At 46.3% G+C, this 7,009-nt stretch overlaps 1 long non-coding RNA gene across 1 annotated transcript; it reads right to left on the bottom strand.

Moving 5' to 3' along the window:
* Positions 1-2,356: 2,356 nt before the first annotated feature.
* On the bottom strand, positions 2,357-4,601 carry LOC123351444. The gene is made up of 3 exons (XR_006574028.1): positions 4,222-4,601; positions 2,952-3,213; positions 2,357-2,492 (listed from the first exon to the last, which is right to left on the bottom strand). It is a non-coding gene; the product is annotated as an uncharacterized LOC123351444 (long non-coding RNA).
* Positions 4,602-7,009: the final 2,408 nt, after the last annotated feature.

Genomic DNA, 7,009 nt, shown 5'->3' with positions numbered 1-7,009 from the left:
AGGACCTGTCTGTGTTACCAGAGACCCAGACAGAGGTGGTGGAACCGGATCCCATGCCAACAACTACAGCAGCACATAGTACATCCCAGTTCCTAGGACCTCAGAACTGGAATGAGCAACCAGCGGACAAAATCCAGCGCCAGCACTGACCCCCCGCCAGCGCTTCTGCATAACTCACACCGCCAGGGGGCGCCAACAGGCCTGAACTGGCAGAAGCAGTAGACAACTCTACCCAAGAGGCTCAGCCAGGAGTCCTGAAAATATTCACCTTGTGCACCAGCGTGGAGCGGTTCACAGTCACGGAAACAACATCATCACCATACAATCGCTTCCAGAGTGACCAATTCCAAGTCCACAGTCTATGGAGGAACTGGTTGTCCTCCAGCTTCAAGGGAACAGTTCCAGACTGTAAGCAGGAAGCCGATATATGACAGCCTTAAGAAAGCTTGGGCGGTCGGCACACAGCCAATCCACCGCCTCTCAGCTCTTCTAACCCAATTCCAGTTTGTTGTAAAAACAAGGACTTTTATATAAGGATATTCTTTCTGGTGGACACCCGAGAAAGGCCAGAATCCCTCAAAAACAGTTGGTAGTTCCAACTAAGTACCGGTACAAAAGCTCTTAAGGCTTGGGCCCATTCATCCCGAGTTTGGTCATTCTGGGGTGAACAGAACCAAAGACAGGTTGGAAAGTCCTTCCACTGGGAGTGATGGGCAAGAATGTTGCCAAATATGTCCGGTCAAATGCATAAAAAGTGTTGTTCAATGTCAAATACCTTGTTGTTTACATACTTAGTAGTATATGTAATAGTGCATGTGTTTTGTTAATCTGTTTATTTTAAAGTTCTAGAAGGAAATCACCGCCAGTGTGGTTCCCCCACAGTCTGCGATTTGGGGGCATGTCATAAATAAACAGATCAGGGTTAAGGTCTCTTTTCCCTGGAAAGGGTTAACAAGCTCAGTAACCTGAGAAACACCTGACCAGAGGACCAATCAAGGAACAGATTCTTTTCAAATCTCTGTGGAGGGAAGCCTTTGTCTGTGTTCCCTGTTTTGCTCAGGGGGCTCTCTTTGGATCTAAGAGAGGACAGTCATGTCTCCAAGTTCTCCTGGAGTAGTTTCTACTATTTAATAGTGAGTATTAATTAGAAAGGCGAATTAGTCTTATGAGTTGATTTCTACATTTGCAATTGTGTGTTTGCTAAAGGAAATTCTTTATTCCTGTTTGCTGATATTGCTTTTACTGAGAAAGGGGGGAGGGGGAATTCTCTCCAGAGATTGATAAGTTTAGACCCTGTATTGTTCTATCTTGGATTACAGAGACAAGTTACTTTCTTTTTATTCTTTAATAAATTCTTTTCTTTTGACTTGGTTAATTCCTTCTCTTGTGGAAATTCAGGGGAAGGGAAGGGGGGAAGAGAGAGTTCCTCCTGGGTTTGATTCAAGCAGTTTGAATCAGGTATCTCTTTCCAGGACTAGGGAAGGGGAGGGGGAGGTAAGACCCTCTTTGTGTTGAGTCAAGGATTTGACTCAGTGTATATCTCTCCAGAGTGGCTAGGAGAGGCTGGGGGGGAAGTGGGCCGCTTCCCTGTGTGTAGAGATTCAGGGACATTGAATCTGTGTTCCCCAGGGAAAGTTGGGGGACAGGCAGTGTGTCAGACACTTTAACCTGACTGGTGGCAGCGAAAAGGAGACCTACCCTAGGATTTTAGGGTGGGGGAATACATGCTGGTCCTCACTTTGAAACCCCCCAGTTTCAAGTGAGGGTAAAACCATGACACTAAGGTTCAATACAAAGTCATGTAAAAGTTATACAAAAATGCATAATGCAGAGATTTCTCTACACCTGCATTGATTGACTGCTGTGTGCAGTAATATAGTGACCCCTGGGTCTTTGAATAAGGCTATATACTGGGGGGCTGGGGTTGCAGCAGCAAGTCGGGGGCGAGCAGGTGGGCAAGCGGCAAGTGGGCAAAGAGGCAAGCAGTGAGCCAGCAGGGGGTTTAGGGGCAGGCATGGGGGTTTCTGGCAGGGGAGGGAGAAAGTGAAAGGAGGTGAGTGGTGGGTGGGGGACTGACTAGGAGGGATGCAGCAAGTCAGTGGGGGACTAGGGGGTGAAGGAGTGTGATGGTGGGGCCGAGCGGGGAGGGAGTGGGTCCGGTTTTACTGGTGTGATCTGGTCACCCTATGTGTGCAAGGTTTCAGAGTAGCAGCTGTGTTAGTCTGTATCTGCAAAAAGAACAGGAGTACTTGTGGCACCTTAGAGACTAACATTTATTTCAGCATGAGCTTTCATGGGCTACAGCTCACTTCTTCAGATGCACAGAATGGAATACTTCTTTTTGCCTATGGGTGCCATTTCTCCTCACTCCCCCTCAAACCTTCCTCTTTGGCCCACAGCTGTTTTGATGGGGTGGCGCTGAGGAAGGAGGGTTTGTTTCTGCGAGGCGAGCGGCGCTGGTGGGGGCAGTGTTTCCACGGGGCCGGGCGGTGCTGGGGGGAAGGAGGGGATATAAAATAAACATTGAAGAAAATCAGTTGTACAACTATCAAAACAAATTATTTTCCTAATATGAAAGTGAAAATGTATAATTAATATTCTTTTAGAATGTGGTGACTTCTGTCAATATGGGCAAGAGATCAAGAGATATTGGTAGAAAGTACCCAAGTGGGAGTAAGAAAAGAGCCATATACAATATTATGTAGTAATATATAATTTTGTTATTATGTATCTAGTCATGGAAAGTAAATACAGTAAGAAATAAAAGGTGGGTTTTTTTAAGTCATCCCTGCCGGGGCCCCGTCAAAACTGTTCGAATTGGGCCCCGCACTTCCTAAAGCCGGCCCTGGCTGTCCATCTGAGTGGCAGCCAGGGATGGTCATGGGTCACAGGTCTTACTTGCAGCCTGATCTGTAAAGAGAAAAGAGAGAAGGAGAAGAAACACCACTTACCTTTGTCACCATCCATCACGGTTCTCCTGTGCATTCAGACAGCGTGTACTGAGCAGAAAGAACACTCAGTGCAGGAGACAAAGGGACTGAGTTAAACTGCAGATGTCAAGTTCACATACTTCCATTTTTCAGTGACTAATCTCTTAAGCCAGTGGGGATGGCCAGGGTACAAAAGTATTTCTGTAGATCAGCATGTGATTATTTGTATTGCCGTACTGCCTCATAGTCCCAGTCACAGACCAGATTCCCATTGTGCTAGGACCTGTACAAACACAGAACAAGCTGGTCCTTAACTGTCATTAATTAACACATATTAACAGCACAACAGACAGACAAGAGAATAATAAAGCAAGCAAAAAAGCCCCCTTTGACCAGGTACCAGCATATAACTAATATAATGCTACATATTTAAGGAAATTTCTCCCTGATTCAGGGTCTGATGTAACTAAGCCCCTGTTCCATACCATTGTGTAAACTGGGGACTTGTATAATTGCACAAGATGGAAAGTTTACAGCAGCACACAGTTGAGGCCTACTTAATTTTTAGTACATTAACATGAGGCCACTGTGCAAGAAGCTAAGGGCTTGGTCAGCACAGAGAGTTTGCCTGTCTCTGTGCTGGTGTTATGCACCCCTCAGGGTCTACACCTGGCTCCATAATATCGGGCCTTTAAAAAATGCAGCATCATGTAGGAGCACAGGTAATTGTAATAATGCTTGTCCATTGCAGCTGTTAATGTCAGGGCAAGGCATCCACATATAGGTTCACTACAGATGGACCAGTGATAGGAAGAGTGTTTGTGCGTGTGACAAGTAACACCACAAACTATGTAATGCCACAGAACAAATTAAGATCAACAACAGAACAACATTATGTGTGGCAAAGCCATGACAAACACTGTGCAGGCATCAAGCAGCTCATAAATTAGCACATCATCACCCAAACACTGCCTCAGCTTGATTTAGATCTTGGGCAATAAATGACCCTCAAAAGGAGGCCACAGCTTTACACCCATGATCACTGTGGTGTTAATTGGCTGCATTTTACAAGAGCTGCATCATAGGTTGACTCTGAGTGTATTTACAGGGGGCCAGGTTTTCACCATACAGGCACAGACACACAGAGTGTTCTGCAGCAGTGTTAGCTGAGCTACAGCAATGAGCAGTGGGATCCTAGAGCCAACCCTGAACTTTATCATTCCACACAAATGAGAAATGTCCTAAAAACATGGAGCTTTCCTTTTGGGCACTATAATAGGGATCCACTCACCTTTTGAGAGCCTCTTAGTGGCTGGGTCTGGTACCACAGTCCTTTTCTCACCCCTGGGGAACCCTGCCAGCCGACCTCAGTGAGTCTTCTGTGGCTCAGGCCTCTGGCTAAGTCCCAAAGTCCAAATGAACCCCTCTGGGATAGTCAAGAACAGTCCCGTTGCCCTCACTAAGGTCTCCAGCCCCAACTCTGGGTCCTTGAAATTCTGCCCTTTGTTCAAGCTCTCCATAAGCATTTTCCCCTTCATGGGGCTTATGCCACTGTAGATGGTAGGGGAACTGGGCCAGCCCATAACTCTGGCTTCCAAACCATGGACCCTGTAAACAGTAGCTAGGCACTGCTTTTTTTCAGTTCATTGTTGCTTCTTCCTACCAGCCACTTGTAACTTCACTCTCACCTCAGGGTTAAAGTTCTTAGGGACTCTCTTCCTGCAAACCCAGCTTAAACAAATGCTTCCAGAATCAAACTCTAGCTATCCCCTGACTTTCTGTGGCCAGAGAGCAGCACCCTTTCTTGCTCCTCCAGTTCCTGCCAGGAACTGACCTGCTAAGGCCCTGCAGCTCCTTTTAGCTGAGCCTGATGAGGTCTGATTGGCTGCTTTCCTGAGGCCTCCCTAGACAGACCCAGATTTGTGGCTCTTTTCCTGAGGCAGGGTGTAGTAGGACCACAGGGCCTCTTGTAAAAAGCCTCGAAGCCCAGGTACAGCCCGTCACAGGCACAGATCGATTGTTTTTCTTAGAACCAGATGAGCCCCTAAGATAGTTGCTTAGCGTAAGTGGGAAATATGATGCAGATGTTAGAGGAAGGCTGTGGAAAGGGAGGATGGTCCAGCAGTTATCGCACTAGCCTAGGACTTCATGTGTGACCTTGGGCAAGGCACTTAGCCCTTCTGTGCATCAGTTCTCTGCCTGTAAAATAGAAATAATAGTGCTTCCCTACCTCCCAGGAGTGTTGAGGAGATACATACATTACAGAGTTTTGAGGTACTCAGATACTACAGTAATGAGAACCTAAAATAGAAGTGAATGTATTTGTATGTTGCTTGTTTTATAGTATTAGGACACTAGGTTCATTCAGAAGATCTGCTGAGCTAAACCAAAATCAGGAGCTGTTGGTTAGTATCAGCACTAGGACTTGGCAGAAGAGGTCCAGTAATTCAAACTCTGTATCTCTCTCAGCCAGCACCTGTGGTTGTGTAGCTAGTATAGCCAATGGCAGCAATAAAAATATCAGAGAGAGAATGACTCCGAAAGGTAGAATGAAGTTCCTGGTCAGGTTTCCATATAAAGGAGGATCCATTCTACTATCTAAAATGACAATTACTCTTATGAACTGAACTGTACAACTCCCGAAAGAAAGGCAGACAACAGTCTACTGATTAAACTGCTCTTCAGAGCCCTGTGTTTCCCTGGGCAAGGAAAGCTGTGCTGGTGACTCTGCGGTTTTCTGTTGGGGAATTCACCCAGGGGAGGAGGCTCTGGATGATCTCAGGTGTTATTAGTCCAGATCTTAGCAGAACACTGGAAGACAAAAGAAACCGCTTATGGGGTCGATTGCACACTTCAAAAACTCAGCTGCTCTGAGCAGACAGCTCTGATATCTATGGGCGGGAGCTGTGTGTTTCCACCCAGGGCGCCCCACACAAAGCTATAAACTGGAGGTTCCCTCTCAGCCATTCTATTTGCTACTGATTCCCAAGGATAAAATGATGCCTCCTAGATCTCTTACCTCACCAGCAGACACACTCCCTCATGGTGAGTCTGGGGGTTTTCAAGCAGAATCCATGTTTTCTGCGTCCCGAGCACTCTCACCAGTCTCTCATTCCCAACTTTGAAAAGCACAGATTCTAATGCTTGGACAGAAAACCTGGGGAAAGAGAGGCACAGAACTGTAGCAATCAGTAGGAAGGTGCAGCCTGAACAGAGTCAGGAAGCCCAGGTTACTTGTCAGGTCTGCTGTTCATCGACAGTTCATCCACTGGCAATATCCTGGACACCAGTGTCCCTGGAAGGACTTGATGCCAGGAGGTATGTTTCTGTCTCATACATCTCATATAACTAGTTTTGCTAGGGACAAACTTTTGCAGTCATTTTTCACTTTCTGCAAGGAGTATGGGCACTAGCAGAGTACAAGGATATAGAAAAGATACATGATCAGGACCCAAAAACTGGGGGCATAGAGTGTGGTGATCACTAGTGGATATTTTGGGGTCCTATCTCCAGATATGATGTGACAGAGTGCTGAGGGTTTGCACTTGAGTCAGCACTCTGGTCACTATTAGTACTAATTCAGTTCCTTACAGAAAGCCTAATTGGACAGAGGTGTAGCTGATTACGAGGTCAGATTGGGGCTAGTGAGTCATGGAACCAATCATTCCATTAACAGGGAAACCATATAAAAGGATACAGGCAGGAGCCCTTTGAGGGGAACAGACAGAGAAAGAAACTTGAGTGACCAGATATCCTGATATTTGGGGCTTTATCTTATACAGGTGCCTATTACTCCCAACCCCCTGCCCTGATTTTTCACACTTTCTGTTTCTCTTTGGGAGACCAGACAGCAAGACAAAAAGCTGGGAGAGCCTGACAAAGTGAGCTCTCTGAGTGGAAACACCTTACCCCCCATTTTGGAGAAGAGTTTAGAAAGTTGAGATACAAGATAAAAAGGTGCTATGTATTGGTAGGGGGATAAAATAGACTACACATGGGTGTTTACAAGCAAGAAAGCCTCAACGTGGTCTGTGTTTGCAGAAGATGTGGGGGTGCAACACCCCTCTCTGTCACAGGTG

Source organism: Mauremys mutica, chromosome 17 (assembly GCF_020497125.1).
Source record: "Mauremys mutica isolate MM-2020 ecotype Southern chromosome 17, ASM2049712v1, whole genome shotgun sequence".
Lineage (NCBI taxonomy): Eukaryota > Metazoa > Chordata > Testudines > Geoemydidae > Mauremys > Mauremys mutica.
The sequence above is the reverse complement of the archived record's forward strand: the minus strand, read 5'-3'. Positions and strand labels throughout refer to the sequence as shown.